Here is a 17,047-nt window from a genome sequence, read left to right as displayed (position 1 = left end):
TGCAGGTGGGGGCCGGGGCGGTTCTGCTGCCGTCAGAGCCAGGAAATTGAGCATCCTGTGGCATACTTCTCCAAGAAGTTCAACAGTTATCAGCTACACTACTCTGTGGTGGAGAAGGAGGCTCTTGCACTGATCTGGTCTCTCCAACACTTCAATGTGGGTACGGGTGTAGTGCCTCTAGTTGTACATACTGATCACAACCCACTCACCTTTTTACACTCGATGCAGTGTCTGAACCAATGGTTGATGCGGTGGTGTCGGTACATTCAAGCTTTCCCCCTCGAGATTTGTCATCTTAAGGGGGCAGATGTGTTGTCCCGTGTGCCCTCTCCTTAGCCGTCCTGTTTAATACTGTTGTCTGTTCTCCAACAATTTGGTCTCGTCTCTCTTCCTCTCCTTTTCTTAATTTGCATCCAGGTGCCATGCTTGGTGTGGGTTGAGTAAGTGTTGGACCTGGGTGGTTGGCTGTTCAAGGAGTGCAAGTATATTTGGATTGTTTATTAAAACATCTTGGTTTTGTTTCGGGGACATGGGAGGTCCCTGTTTTTATGGATGGGGGTGTGACGGCCCATCCCCTGCTCTGTCTACTGGGTTTTGCTGTGCTTACTTCCTGCAGGAGATTGGTGGGCGGAGCTGGGAGAGTCGTCAGTGCTGATGGGTCACACCTGTGAAAGCTCAGCTGTGGCAAGACGACACTGTTTCCCCATTCAGCAAGAGATTCCTCTCTCCATGCATACCTTTGGTTGTTTCGTTGTGGCTTTGGCAGTTGACACCTAATTTACTGACCTTCATGCCTCATCTGATTGTTGCGAGTGTTTTACTTTATTTATGGAATAAATTAACTTTTATTCCTTTACTCAGTGTGTTTTCCCATTTTTACAATCTTGAGCCAGGTTCTAACATATGGGTTAGATGATTACCTGATAACAAGAAGATATATATACCCTGTGGAGACTGACATATGTCTGCATATTAGTGTCTGAAACAAGATCTTAACAGAATGTTTCCATTAAGGGCAATGAACTCTTGATCGCCAACAGCTGATCACCATGTGGGTGTCTAGCAAGCCCATGACATGCTAGGTAATGCTAGTATCAACAGCCAATACAACACAGCTGGAAGCTATAACTAGCCCTGGTTGGTCATTGCAATGCGATACAGCATCAGCTTCCCTACTAAGTTCAAAGGTGATAACCGAAATCTGATGAAAAAATATTAGGGTCAGTGGCAGCCCATCACTTAAGGCAGGTGGGGCAGAGCCCCACCAGTTTAGCCCCACATGTTTAGCAAAAATAAAACAGGCTTGCCAGTTTCGCATGTTATTTAGGCATTAATACGTGTCACATATCAGTTTGTAAAAAATATAATTGCGTTAACAAAGCCACATACAAACATGGTCTCTTTGTTTTCTTGAGTATGGCAGCTCGAAAATGCAGGTGTTTCAGCCTAGCTCAGTGCTTTCTGTGGTGGTGGGGCACGCCAGCAGAAAACACGGAGCGTTGCGTCATGATTGGCTCAGTGTTCTGTCACTCATGGGGACTTTATGTCACTGCCAAGTGTAAAATTCGAGCCCTTCAGCTACTGCCATAGAAGTGCCCATCCAAGAAGGCTCAAGGTCATTGGCCACAGATAAAATGTCAAATCCCGTTATAGCTACAGTAGCTTTGATTGGACTGATCATGTCAACATCATACTTTCACAATCTTAGCTAGCAGTCATCATCATGAATCAAGTCGACAATCTACTGGCAAATCTTTTTAATCCTTGTCATATGAAAATAAATTATAGATCAAACGTATCGGTGCTTATTGGACACAGACATTACACAAGTTGTTTATCACAAATTCAACAATGAGTGGTTTGGAAGGAATCCATGACAGTGTGTTCCCAAATCTGGGATTAAGGGGCTCTTTTCCAAATTTAAAATTATACATTCAGCATTGGTCATGCTGTCTACATTTGTGCCGTGCTCAAAACAACTTAACTCGGAGGCCCGCCGAGCACAATGTGAGTCCAAAAATATTTTGTGTGTTGCTTCATAAATGATGTAATATGTCAGGGAGAAATGTATACTGTAGCTAAGAAAGTAATACTTAGTGTATGTTGTGTAGTAAGATTTTAGTAGCCCATGTGCCTCATGCTAATGGTGTGGACAAGAAAAATCATATTCCATTTACTGTGAAAGAAAACATTAAACTGCAGGAATGGATACTACTGTACATACATAAATATGCTGTCTAAAATAATTCATAATCAAATAATCTTCAAGCAAAGAACAAAGTAACAAAATGTCATACTAATAAATCATTCTTATGATGTACAGAAATGAATTTGGTTCAATGGCCATCAAAACCTCAGAAGTAAAAATAGTTTAAATGTAATTGTTTTTAAACCCCAGCCCTTAAAATCCCTTACTTTTCTAGTAGTTCCACTTAAACAGTACTAAATTGTGAATGTAGTACATTTCATTTGGTTGAAATTATAACAGGACAGCTGGCCCTAAACTTTAAAGTTTCTATACTTCATATCGACAGCTTTAGAACACCAACTTAGTGTCAAAACCATACACAATCAGAGGGTTTTGTTATAAAAGACTAGTAGATTATCCTAGGGCTACATTTCATAACCAATGTACGAATAATTTTACACATCATTTCAGTAAATGCACACATTGTATATCGATCCAGTTCCCCCTCAAGTCATATTTGTTCAGCAGCCTGGGCAAAAAATAGCTGGTGTGAAATGAATAATAATAATAATAATAATAAGTGAAGATTTATATAGTTGGTGCCAATTTAATTGGGATGGTTCACTGGGTTCCTTGCTTACATAAGCCTCAGGTAACAAAGAGAAGATATATCCCACGTTGCATCTTTTTTGTTGGGATATTGTTAAAAAGGAAAGGAGATTCTGGTAGGTCCAGTACTATCCAAGAGAAAAGAGGTCTTCACCAAATTAGACCATAGCCTCTGTCTCTTTTCTCTCCACTTTACTAGGGCACAGTGACTGTTGATTTTGAACAGAACAGTCCTATTTACTCAGAACAGTCTAAGCATAGAAAAAACAGCAATTTGAGACATAAAAACAGGCTTCTTCTCTCTCACTCAGTCTCTGTATCTGCACACTCTAGCTGGGACTCAAGCTCTCTTCCTTCCAACATTCTATCGTTCTCCCTCTCTTTGGCCTGAGCCGGTACAAAACCGTTCAGTTTAATGCGCTCGTCTGCATATTCCAAATTTGTCAAGCTGGTGTTGCCCTTCTTCCTCTCGCCCCCTTCCTCCTCCTTCACGTCCTCCTCTCTCTTCTCCATTGCCTCACAGGCCCCCCGCACAACATCGGGAATGTTACTCTTCAGGTCACAGTTCTTGTGTCTCTTGGTTAGCTTGGTGAGGGAGCGGAAGCGGAGGTTGAAGAGCTTATCATCCTCTGATGAGGCCTGCTGGGTCTGCTCGCTGCCTCTCCACTGCTCATAACAAAGCTCCCCTGCCCCTCGCAACCTCAAGTTATTCAGCTTGGTGTCAATGCTCTCCTGGGAGGAGGTCTTGAAGCGGCCCTGGTCCAGGCTGACAAACATGGCCCTCTTCTCTGGGGAGAGCATGTCCGAGTGTGGGTCCTCTGCTCCAGGCCCAGCTGCCTGCGCTCCATGCTGCGGATGGTGGCGGCCCGCTGCAACTTTTCGTGGATCTCCACACTCAGTCGCCGACGCGTCTCCCGGAACTCGACCTGCACATTGGCCTTCCACTCAGCGGCGTGGACCTTGAACTCCCCCACCTGAAATCACACAAAGATGGAGATTGAGGCATGAGGGTGGAGGGGGTGCTTTGGAAATCTAATTGATTAGATCTTGTACAACTTCCCCCTCAGACAAAAGCAAGGCACCTTCCATGGAAAGTTAATATCACAGTATCCATCCATACTGTACTTACAGATAAATAGCTCAGTAAGCTCACTATTCACTCATCAGCCTAAACACTACCCACCGGGCAAAAACTGGTTGAATCAACGTTCTTTTCACGTCATTTCAACAAAAACATTTAATGTGATTTATGTTGAATCAATGTGGAAAACTGATTGGATTTTAAAAAGTCATCAACATAAGGGAATTTCATATTTTTTTTCACAACTTTTAACCTACAGTAAATACAATGACATGGTGACATGGTGGTTGAATTCACGTTAGTTGACAACTCAACCAAATGTTAATCAAAACTAGACGTTGAACTGACGTCTGTGCTCAGTGGGTAGTGGATATCTAACCACTTCTCCCACACAGCTGTCTGTCTGTCTGTCTGTCTGTCTGTCTGTCTGTCTGTCTGTCTGTCTGTCTGTCTGTCTGTCTGTCTGTCTGTCTGTCTGTCTGTCTGTCTGTCTGTCTGTCTGTCTGTCTGTCTGTCTGTCTCAGGGGCTCCAGACAGGGGCATCAACGAGACATAATAACAAAACAGTCACTGAAGGAAGGCAGGGGAGGGAAAGAGTGACCTTTTAGTTTCCACTGCTTTAGATAATGTAATGACAGGCACTTTAATTGAATGAGCAGCACCCACCTCCTCTTTGGTCTTTTTAGAAAGCACTCTGAGCCAGTCTCCGATCATGCTCAGGACCGCAGCGAAGTAGGCCAGACCGACCAGGATCCAGAACCAGACCAGGGGCTTGTACCACTTCATGTACTCGATCTTCCGATCCCCACCTGGGACAACAGTGGAAGAGTTGTTACATTGGATGCCAACTACTGGATTATCTATGTATATACATTGATGCCTGCTACTGCCAAATTATTGTCAACAATAAAAAATGTAGCACAATTATTATTTTTTTTAAATTAAAGCCAGATTAGTAGGACCAGGGAGGCGGAAAGTTTCAGTTTGACAAACACAAAGTTTGTAATTGGGTTTTGAATTATTTTGGATTAGTCTTTCTCTAATATTCCCCTAGGCAGTCAATTATAGCATCATTATTCACGGGATTATCAAATGCAATGACGACACAACAAAACAAGTACATAACCTCTTGGGTTGATGGAGACTCCATTAGCTCATTTCATAGAGATAATCTAATTTCACATTACATGGATTGAATGCAAATGCGAGAGAGGAGAAAATGGTGAGTCGAAACAGAGGACTAAACAAATGTATGTCTAAGGCACAGTACATTAACCTGTTACAACACTATCATACCTGCCACATAGTCCCCGATGCCAATCGTTGTTAGCGTGATGACAACAAAGTAGATAGCATCCAGAGTCGTCCATCCCTCGATATGTTTGAAAATCATCGCCGGGACACCGACGAAGACTATGCACCCGGCCAGGATGAAGAGTATGGTGGAGGTAAATCTGATTTTGGTCTGGCTTATTTGTTTCTGTTTTTGCTTCAGGACAAAAAAAGTCAACAAGAACTCAAAAGATAAAACTGTTTACTAAATACATATTAACTACATTTCTCGCTGAAAGACACAGTATGTTTGAAGAGAATTAGTTTAGTCAATGGCCCTATGCATCAATATCCATTAGCCAAATCACTCCAGAGACCAAAGAGAAAAGCATCCAAAACCACCCTCCATTAATCCAGTAGGAAAAGCCCGATTCCCAAATTCCCCCTTTGTCACAAAAACTCAGAGTAGGAGAGCTGATTTAGGATCAGTTTTAGCTTTTAGATCACAATAAATATGATTATATGGACAGGGATCAGCAGTCCTACTCTGAGACATTTGATACATACAGCCTGCTCACAGAATCTCAATCAGGTCCTGGCCCTCTACCTTCTCAGCCTCCATCAAACACCTCTGCCCTCACTACAAAGAGCACATCATAATCTCAGCCTCAGCTAGCCTGACTCATGTGTTAACTCCTTGGGGGGGAACAAGAGTTCAAATCCATTCACCGAGCCTGGCCTAATACCTGGATAACAGACGTATAGCCTTTACAGGGATAACTGTATCAAAGGCATTGTGCCGTTTACAATGAATAGGGTCATTATGGGGTGGAGGTAACATGCTTGGTTTTCACTGTGGGAAGCATATTGCCTCTTTAGAGTCAATGGAACATTTTATGTTATTATAGGTGCTATTATAGTTACTGCTCGGTTACATAGCAGGCGCCAAATACTCATTTTCAAATACCCTTTTCTTCACCAAATAATTCATCAAACATGGTGTGTCTAAATGAATTTAACATTCTGATCGAAAGTTGCTGATAGTTAACTTGAATCACCTCATAAAGCATCCTGTGCTCATCTGCAGTTTCAGTAAATTCCCATGTACATAACCTTAAATTCTCAAGTAATCCAATTTACCCTGTATATCTTCTCCACCCTCAAGACGCTCTTGACAAATATGGTCCCCAGCTGGTCTCCGATGCCAGCCAGGAGGAACCCAAACAGTGGGATGCCAAATAAGGAGTACAGGATGCAGAAGATCTTCCCTCCCTCCGTACTGGGAGCTATGTTCCCGTAACCTGTCACAGTGGTGTTTTGTTATGCAAGGCCTGTGTTATGTTCCAGGAGTTGGAGGTTAGAGGTAAATAAACACCAAGAGAGGAAATAATCAGGTTGGACTCAGAGAACATGACATTAATTACAACCTGCAGTGAACGGAGAGATTGAACATGGGCGGGGATGACTAGAGCACAGCTTCATCTGAACCAGCACGGTGGGATGTGTGTCCCTATCCACAGTGAGAGAAGCAGAGTAATTGTGTAAACAGATGAAATAGAATTCATATGCTCTGCTAAAAACACATCATAGTGACACGGTTCCTTCCCACCTCCTGATAGAAAGCTATTATCATCAGTAAATGATGTACTGTGAAGACACGCTGTGAGACTTGAACAGTAAACACACACACACACACATTAGCATGAAGTACATCCTGTGAACGATGCATTCTTTTTCCAGTCTTTCTTTTATCCATTTCCCTGCTAGCTGTCACGGCCTGACCAGCAGAGGGAGGTATTGTATCAGTTTTGGTCAGGATGTGGCAGGTTTTTTGTATGTTAAGGGTTTGTGTTGGGGATTGGACTCCCAATTGAAGGCAGGTGTGTTGAGTTGCCTTTGATTGGGAGTCCTATATAGAAGGGGTTGTTTTTCTTTCCACACTTATCCACATTCCCGCTGCGCCTTGGTCCATTCCTGAAGACAGCTGTTACAGAACTACCCACCACAAAAGGACCAAGCAGCGGAAGAGGAGGAAGCCACAAGAGAACAGCGTGGATGAATGGACATGGGAGGACATCCTGGATGGCAAGGGATGCTACACCTGGGAGGAGATCCTGGCCGGAAGGGATCGCCTCCCATGGGAACAGGTGGAGGCACTGAGAAGAGCGGGGCAGCAGGAGAAGGGAGCGAACGTTATGCTGGAACACGGCTGGCGAGGAAGCCGGAGAGGCACACCCAAGAAATGTTTTGGGGGGGGGCACACGGGTAGTTTGGCCAGGCCAAGGAAGAGCCGTAAGCCAGCTACCCGTGATTACAGGGAGGTGCGTATGAGGTGGAGGGCGCCATGTTACGCTGAGGTACGCACCATCTCGCCTATACGTACGCACAGGCCAATCCGCCCTGTACCAGCGCCCCGCATGTGCCAGGGTGAGGTGAGCATCGAGCCGGAAGGGGTGATGCCAACCCTGCGCTCAAGACCGCCAGTGCGCCTCGACGGTCCGGGGTTTCCCGCTATACGCACTAGCATGGAGATGCGTGTGTCTCCAGGCTGGCACGTCCAGTACCAGCCCCACGCATCAGGCGTCTAGTGCGTCAGTCCAGCCTCGCCAGTCAAGAGTCGCCAGAGCCGCCCACCAGTCAAGAGTCGCCAGAGCCGCCCGCCAGTCAGGAGTCGCCAGAGCCGCCCGCCAGTCAGGAGTCGCCAGAGCCGCCCGCCAGTCAGGAGTCGCCAGAGCCGCCCGCCAGTCAGGAGTCGCCAGAGCCGCCCGCCAGTCAGGAGTCGCCAGAGCCGCCCGCCAGTCAGGAGTCGCCAGAGCCGCCCACCAGTCAGGAGCCGCCAGAGCCGCCCACCTGCCCGCCTGCCCGGAGCCGCCAGAGCCGCCCGCCTGCCCGGAGCCGCCAGAGCGGCCCGCCTGCCCGGAGCCGCCAGAGCGGCCCGACTGCCCGGAGCCGCCAGAGCGGCCCGACTGCCCGGAGCCGCCAGAGAGGCCCGACTGCCCGGATCAGTTAGAGCGGCCCGACTGCCCGGATCTGCCAGGGTGCCCCGCTTGTCCTACGGCCCAGCCCGAGTGGCCCGCCTGTCTTCCGGCCCAGCCCGAGTGGCCCGCCTGTCCTCCGGCCCAGCCCGAGTGGCCCGCCTGTCCTCCGGCCCAGCCCGAGTGGCCCGCCTGTCCTCCGGCCCAGCCCGAGTGGCCCGCCTGTCCTCCGGCCCAGCCCGAGTGGCCCGCCTGTCCTCCGGTCCAGCCCGAGTAGCCCGCCTGTCCTCCGGTCCAGCCCGAGTGGCCCGCCTGTCTTCCGGCCCAGCCCGAGTGGCCCGCCTGTCCTCCGGTCCAGCCCGAGTGGCCCGCCTGTCCTCCGGCCCAGCCCGAGTGGCCCGCATGTCTTCCGGCCCAGCCAGAGTGGCCCGCATGTCTTCCGGCCCAGCCAGAGTGGTCAGTCTGCCAGGGTCAGCCCGAGTGGCCCATCTGCCCGGCGCAGCTATCGGCGCCACCGAAGTGGGCGACGCCGAAGGTGGAGCGAGGTCCACGTCCTGCACCTGAGCCATCTCCAAGATAGGTGGGTTGGGGAGGGAGGGTGTAGCACAGTGCCGTCGGTGACGGCAGCCACCCTCCCTTCCCTTCCTTAGTGTTTAGGGGTTATTGTTTATTGGTTTTGTTGGGGTATTGGGGATTTTTTTGTGTTTTCTTTTTTTAGGTGCATTCCGGGGTCTGCACCTTGAGGGGGGGTACTGTCACGTCCTGACCAGCAGAGGGAGGTATTGTGTCAGTTTTGGTCAGGATGTGGCAGGTTTTTTGTATGTTAAGGGTTTGTGTTGGGGATTGGACTCCCAATTGAAGGCAGGTGTGTTGAGTTGCCTTTGATTGGGAGTCCTATATATAAGGGTGTGTTTTTCTTTGGGATTGTGGGTAGTTGTTTTTGCACTGCGTTTGTATAGCCTGTAAAACTGTTGCTGTCTTGCTTATTGTTTTTCACCGTGGATGCTTTACTCTTTTTTTAATTAAACTATGAGTATCCACTTTCCCGCTGCGCCTTGGTCCATTCCTGAAGACAGCTGTTACACTAGCACACATTACATTACAGTTGTGTAACGTTGACAGAGCTGCACTTGAATACATTGAGTCACAGCACCTGTAGGTTACCTCATAGCCTACACGTCAAAGTAGACTAGTGCTATTGCTTTATTGTACTCAGTTAATCAGAGGAGCGAGTCACGAGTTAATAGGTTTGGTAGTGGAGGATACCTATCGTTGTGATCACGGTCCCAGCGAAGAAGAAGGCACTTCCCAGGTCCCAGTGACTGGAGTTGTAAGATGTGTCTCTGATCGGACTGACTCCTGCACTGACAGCGTCTATGGCATGCTGGGAAAGAGGACGAGAGAAACAGACAGAGCATAGAGTCAGTTATCTTAACCTGTTGAGGGTAGGGGGCAGTATTTGCACGGCCGGATAAAAAAACGTACCCGATTTAATCTGGTTATTACTACTGCCCAGAAACTAGAATATGCATATAATTATTGGCTTTGGATAGAAAACACCCTAAAGTTTCTAAAACTGTTTGAATGGTGTCTGTGAGTATAACAGAACTCAAATGGCAGGCAAAAACCTGAGAAGATTCTGTACAGGAAGTGCCCTCTCTGACCATTCCTTGGGCTTCTTGACTCTTTTTATTGAAAACTTAGGATCTTTGCTGTAACGTGACACTTCCTACGGCTCCCATAGGCTCTCAGAACCTGGGAAAAAGCTGAATGATGTCGAGGCAGCCCCTGGCTGAAAAACATTAGCGCCTTTGGTAAGTGGTCTATCAGAGGACAATGAGACTGAGGCGCCTGCACGAGGCGACCCCATGTTTTTATTTTCTCTCTCTTTGAACGTAAACACGGTTTCCCGGTCAGAATATTATCGCTTTTTTTACGAGAAAAATGGCATAAAAATTGATTTTAAACAGCGGTTGACATGCTTCGAAGTACGGTAATGGAATATTTAGATTTTTTTTGTCACGAAACGCGTCGGGCGCGTCACCCTTCTTTACACTTCGGATAGTGTCTTGAACGCACGAACAAAACAGAGGATATTTGAACATAACTATGGATTATTTTGAACCAAACCAACATTTGTTATTGAAGTAGAAGTCCTGGGAATGCATTCTGACGAAGAACAGCAAAGGTAATAACATTTTTCTTATAGTAAATCTGACTTTGGTGAGGGCTAAACTTGGTGGGTGTCTAAATAGCTAGCCCTGTGATGCCGGGCTATCTACTCAGAATATTGCAAAATGTGCTTTCACCGAAAAGCTATTTTAAAATCGGACATAGCGAGTGCATACAGGAGTTCTGTATCTATAATTCTTAAAATAATTGTTATGTTTTTTGTGAACGTTTATCATGAGTAATTTAGTAAATTCACCGGATGTTTGCGGGGGGTATGCTAGTTCTGAACGTCACATGCTAATGTAAAAAGCTGGTTTTTGATATAAATATGAACTTGATTGAACAAAACATGCATGTATTGTATAACATAATGTCCTAGGATTGTCATCTGATGAAGATCATCAAAGGTTAGTGCTGCATTTAGCTGTGGTTTGGGTTTATGTGACATTATATGCTAGCTTGAAAAATGGGTGTCTGATTATTTCTGGCTGGGTACTCTGCTGACATAATGTAATGTTTTGCTTTCGTTGTAAACGCCTTTTTCAAATCGGACAGTGTGGTTAGATTAACGAGAGTCTTGTCTTTAAAATGGTGTAAAATAGTCATATGTTTGAGAAATTGAAGTAATAGCATTTCTAAGGTATTTGAATATCGCGCCACGGGATTACACTCGCTGTTGCGTAGGTGGGACGATTTCGATACAGAACTCCTCTATGCACTCGATATGTCCGATTTTAAAATAGCTTTTTGGTGAAACCACATTTTGCAATATTCTAAGTACATAGCCCAGCCATCACGGGCTAGCTATTTAGACACCCGGCAAGTTTAGCCTTCACCAAAATCAGATTTACTATTATAAAAGTTTGATTACCTTTTGTTGTCTTCGTCAGAATGCACTCCCAGGACTGCTACTTCAATAACAAATGTTGGTTTGGTCCCAAATAATCCATCGTTATATCCTAATAGCGGCGTTTTGTTCGTGCGTTCCAAGACACTATCCGAAATGGTAAATCAGGGTCGCGCGCATGGCGCAATTCGTGACAAAAAAATTCTAAATATTCCATTACCGTACTTCGAAGCATGTCAACCGCTGTTTAAAATCAATTTTTATGCAATTTATCTCGTAAAAAAGCGATAATATTCCGACCGGGAATCTCCTTTTCGGGCAAACAGAGGAAAAATCACAAAGACGGGGGCGGCCAGGGCACGCGCCTAAGCCCACAGTCCCTTGATCGGCCACTTGACAAAGGCGATAATGTGTTTCAGCCTGGGATGACGACATTCAGGTTTTTCCCGGGCTCTGAGCGCCCATGGAAGACGTAGGAAGTGTCACGTTAGAGCAGAGATCCTTTGGAAAAGATAGAGATGGCAAAGAAGTTCAAGAAATGGTCAGACAGGCCACTTCCTGTAAAGGAATCTCTCAGGTTTTGACCTGCCATTTGAGTTCTGTTATACTCACAGACACCATTCAAACAGTTTTAGAAACTTTGGAGTGTTTTCTATCCAAAGCCAATAATTATATGCATATTCTAGTTACTGGGCAGGAGTAGTAACCAGATTAAATCGGGTACGTTTTTTATCCAGCCGTGAAAATACTGCCCCCTAGCCATATCAGGTTAAAATGCCTGTCTATGGGGAAATCAATGGAATACCTCCCAGATTGCAGTTCCTAGGGCTTCCAGCAGATGTCAACAGTCTTTAGAAAGATTTTCAGGCTTGTTTTTTGAAGAATTAGCGAGAATTTGTAGTTTTTCTAGGTGGCTCCCATTTTAGCTGATGTGTTGTTGCGCGCGTCAGTGAGGGCGCACACTTCATTATTTATCTCCGGTAATGAACATACTATTCTCCGTCTTAAATGTTAGCGTTTATTTACATATTAGGGTACCTGAGGATTGATTAGAAATGTTCTTTTACTTGTTTGGACGAAGTTTATTGGTAACTTCCGGGAAACCGGTGGATTACTGAGTCAAGCGCGCCAACTAAACTGACTTTTTTGGGATATAAAGGACTTTATCGAACAAAAGGACCATTTGTTATGTAGCTGGGACCCTTGTGATTGCAAACAGAAGAACATCTTCAAAGGTAAGTGATTTATTTTATCGCTATTTCTGACTTCCGTAATGCCTCTGCTTGGTTGGAAAATGTTGGTAATGCTTTTGTACGCGGGGCGCTGCCCTCAGATAATCGCATGGTGTGCTTTCACCGTAAAGCCTTTTGAAATCTGACAAAGAGGCTGGATTAACAAGAAGTTAAGCTTTTAAACAATGTAAGACACTTGTATTTTCATGAATGTTTAATATTACGAATTTTGTATTTTGAATTTCGCGTTCTGCAATTTCACCGGATGTTGGCCAGTCCCACCTAGCCCAAAGAGTTTTAACTGCCTTAGAATAAACGGCAGTTCTGCTGAAGTAGAGCCATTTCAGAGGAGGGAATCGTGGATTAGAATGAACATTCAAATTAAATTGCCTCAGCACTTGTAGCCTTCTTGATGGGAATATACAAATACAAGACCAAGACACGCCTGCTTAGTGAACACCTCACTTGTCCTTCATGCTGTCAAGTGGTGGTGATGTGTACTCCCTCATGAAATATGGATATATCTACCCTCCTGTCACAAATACGGAGCGAGATGGACTGAACCGCATATCTTCAGCAAAGGAGCATTACTTTCTACACATCACTGAACATGCCCTCTCATATACACTGAGTATACAAAACGTTAAGAACTCTGCTCTTTCAATGACAGACTTACCAGGTGAAAGCTATGATCCCTTATTGATGTCACTTGTTAAATCCACTTCAATTAGTGCAGATGAAGGGGAGGAGACAGGCTAAAGAAGGATTTTTAAGCCTTGATACAATTGAGATATGGATTGTGTACGTGCCATTCAAGTGCCTTTGAACGGGGTATGGTAGTAGGTGCCAGGTGCACCAAATTGTGTCAAGAACTGCAACGTTGCTGGGATTTTCACACTCAACAGTTTCCCATGTGTATCAAGAATGGTCCACCACCCAAAGAACAGCCAGCCAACTTGATACAACTGTGGGAAGCATTGGAGTCAACATGGCCAGCATCCCTGTGTAACGCTTTCGATATCTTCCAAGCCCCGACAACTTGAGGCTGTTCTAAGGGCAAAAGAGGGGGGTGGGGGGGTGCAACTCAATATTAAGAAGGTGCTCCTAATGTTGGTATTAAAAAGTAGGACATCAAGTACGGTGTGTGTATCTAATTGGGCTGTTTAACTGTTTATTTTATAAACCTGATTACCTGGATTGGTTGAATAGGGCCGTCGGTTTTGATAGCATGATAGAACATGCTGTTTTCAGGCATACGTGTACTGTTTTCCAATGAATCTGGAAATCACCTATACAGTTAACTGCTAAAATAAAGGAAACAACAAAGTGTCTTAATAGGAGGCGTATGGTACTGTTTTCATGCTCATCAACCCATTCAGTGACCACTCGTTCCCTGTGGATGCTGACACGGTGTACCCTCTACAACCACTGTGGTTCACCACTCTGCTTCACAGAGTTCAAGTAACAGACCCATCTCAACATCAACTGTTCAGAGGAGTGAATCAGGCCTTCATGGTCGAATTGCTGCAAAGAAACCACTACTGATTTATTTTGAATTCAAGGCACAATTACCCAGCATGGCTACCACAGCATTCTGCAGTGATTCGCCAACCCATCTTTTTTTGCGCTTAGTGGGACTTGCGCTTAGTGGGACTATGAATTCTAAATAAATCTCTGACAGTGTCACCAGAAAAGTACCCCCACACCATCACACCTCTTCCTCCATGCTTCACGGTGGGAACCACCCATTCAGCGATCATCCGTTCACCTACTCTGCGTCTCACAAAGACATGGCGGTTGGAACCAAAAATCTCAAATTTGCACTCAACAGACCAAAGGACAGATTTCCACCAGTGTAATGTCGATTGGAGTTCCTTCTGAGAAGCCGGAGGCGAGCGAGGAAACTCCCAATGCCTTCCATTCTGCTTGCTAATTGTTAGAAAATAAAATTGATGACCTACTATTAAGATTATCCTACCAACGGGACATTAAAAACTGTAACATCTTATGTTTCACCGAGACGTCGCTGAATTTAGAAAGGGACAATATAGAGGTGGTGGGATTTTCCATGCACCGGCAAAACAGCAACGCTACCTCTGGTAAGACGAGGGGTGGGGGTGTGTGTCTTTGTCAATAACAGCTGGTGCGCGAAGTGTAACATTAAAGAGGTCTCAAGGTATTGCTCACCTGAAGTAGAGTGCCTCAGGTGATGCAACGACAATCTACCAAGAGAGTTCTCATCTGTATTATTCGTAGCCGTCTATTTACCACCACAAAGCGAAGCTGGCACTAAGACCGCTCTCAACCAACTCAATAAGGCCTTTAACCTGTCTGGGCCAGTGTCCCACCCTAATCAACAGCCAGGGGAATCGCGTCGCGCGAAATGCAAAACCTCATAAATGCTATAACTTCAATTTCTCAAACATATGACTATTTTACACCGTTTTATAGATACACCTCTCCTGAATCGAACCACGTTGTCCGATTTAAAAAAGGCTTTACAGCAAAAGCAAAACATTAGATTATGTTAGGAGAGAACCCAGCCAGAAATAATCACACAGCCATTTTCAAAGCAACTAGATGCATCACAAATACCCAAAACACAGCTAAATGCAGCACTAACCTTTGACAATCTTCATCAGATGACAATCCTAGGACATCATGTTACACACTACATGCATTTTTTGTTCGATAAAGTTCATATTTATATATAAAAACAGCATTTTACATCGGCGCGTGATATTCAGAAAATCTTTTCCCTCAAATGCTTCCGGTGAATCAGCGCTACAATTTACAAAATAACTATTCGAAAACATTGTTAAAATGTAATATTGTCATTCAAAGACTTATAGATTAACATGTCTTGAATGCCACCGCTTTGCCAGATTTAAAAATAACTTTACTGGGAAATCACACTTTGCAATTAACGACGTGGTATGCCCAGCAACATAGGCTAGGCTATACATGTTGGAGCCATCTTGGAACAATCAACCATCAAAAATACTATTGTAAATAAAACCTTACCTTTGATTATCTTTATCAGAAAGCACTTCCAGGGATCCCAGGTCCATAACAAATGTAGTTTTGTTCGAAAAAGTTAATCATTTATGTCCCAATTGTTAGCGCGCTCCGAAGGCTACTGAAAATGTACCGTGGTGAGTCGGACTTGTCGTCACGAATGTACAAAAAAAATGTATTTAAGTTCGTTCAAACATGTCACACGTTGTATAACATAAATCTTTAGGGCCTTTTTCAACCAGAGCTTCAATAATATTCCATGGGGACGTTTGCATTGTCTTTCAAAAAGTTTCGAAAGGGAAGGGTAGCCATGGGCGGCCACGTAATAATGGTAAATGGCCCTCCACCTGTGACCACTTTCCACAGCCTCTCTTTCAGTCAGTTTTGATAGTAGGACACTCAAACCACTTTGTAAAGACCGGGGACATCTAGTGGAAGCCTTAGGAAGTGCTAAATGATTCATAAGCCCCTGTGTGTTTCAATGGCAAATGTTTGAAGTGATATCCACACATCAGATTTCAGTTTCCTGTCAGGATTTGTCTCAGGGTTTTGACTGTCATATGAGTTCTGTTATACTCACAGACACCATTCAGTTTTAGAAACTTTAGGGTGTTTTCTATCCAAATCAAACAATTATATGCATATTCTAGTTACTGGGCAGGAGTAGTAACCAGATTAAATCGGGTACGTTTTTTATCTGGCCGTGCAAATACTGCCCCCTATCCCCAACAGGTTTTAAGCAAAGAAGAAAATGCTCACCGAGAAGTGGCGCTCCTAGTGGCTGGAGACTTTAATGCAGGCAAACTTAAATCAGTTTTACCAAAATGTCACATTTATTTAACTAGGCAAGTCAATTTAGAACAAATTCTTATTTTCAGTGGCGGCCTAGGAACAGTGGTTTAACTGCCTTTTTCAGGGGAAAAAGAACAGATTTTTACCTTGTCAGCTCGGGGATTTGATCTTGCAACCTTTTGGTTACTAGTCCAATGCTCTAACCACTAGGCTACCCTGCCGCCCCATATGCAACCAGGGGGGAAAAAAATGCTAGACCACCTTCACTCCACACACAGAGATGCATACAAAGCTCTCCCCCGCCCTCCATTTGGCAAATCTGACCACAATTATATCCTCCTGATTCCTGCTTACAAGCAAAAACAAAAGCAGGAAGTACCAGTCACTTGCTCAATACGGAAGTGGTCAAATGACGTGGATGCTACACTACAGGACTATTTTGCTAGCACAGACTGGAATATGTTCTGGGATTCATCCAATGACATTGAGGAATACACCACCACAGTCATTGGCTTCATCAATAAGTGCATCGATGACGTTTTCCCCACAGTGACTGTACGTAAATATCCCAACCAGAAGCCATGGATTACAGGCAACATTCGCACTGAGCTAAAGGCTAGAGCTGCCGCTTTCAAGGGCGGGAGACTAATCCGGACACTTATAAGAAATCCCGCTATGCCCTCAGACGAACCATCAAACAAGCAAAGCGTCAATACAGGATTAAGATTGAATCCTACTACACCAGCTCTGATGCTCGTCGGATGTGGCAGGGCTTGAAAACTATTCCGGACTACAAAGGGGAAGCCAGACGCGAGCCTACCAGACAAGCTAAATGCCTTTTTATGCTCGCTTCGAGGCAAG

General features: G+C 45.0%; 1 pseudogene; it reads right to left on the bottom strand.

The window, feature by feature from the left end:
- Positions 1 to 2,799: 2,799 nt before the first annotated feature.
- Positions 2,800 to 17,047, bottom strand: part of LOC106611147 (potassium channel subfamily K member 10-like) — a 41,129-nt pseudogene continuing 26,881 nt past the window's right edge.

Source organism: Salmo salar, chromosome ssa09, assembly GCF_905237065.1.
Source record: "Salmo salar chromosome ssa09, Ssal_v3.1, whole genome shotgun sequence".
Lineage (NCBI taxonomy): Eukaryota > Metazoa > Chordata > Actinopteri > Salmoniformes > Salmonidae > Salmo > Salmo salar.
The sequence above is the reverse complement of the archived record's forward strand: the minus strand, read 5'-3'. Positions and strand labels throughout refer to the sequence as shown.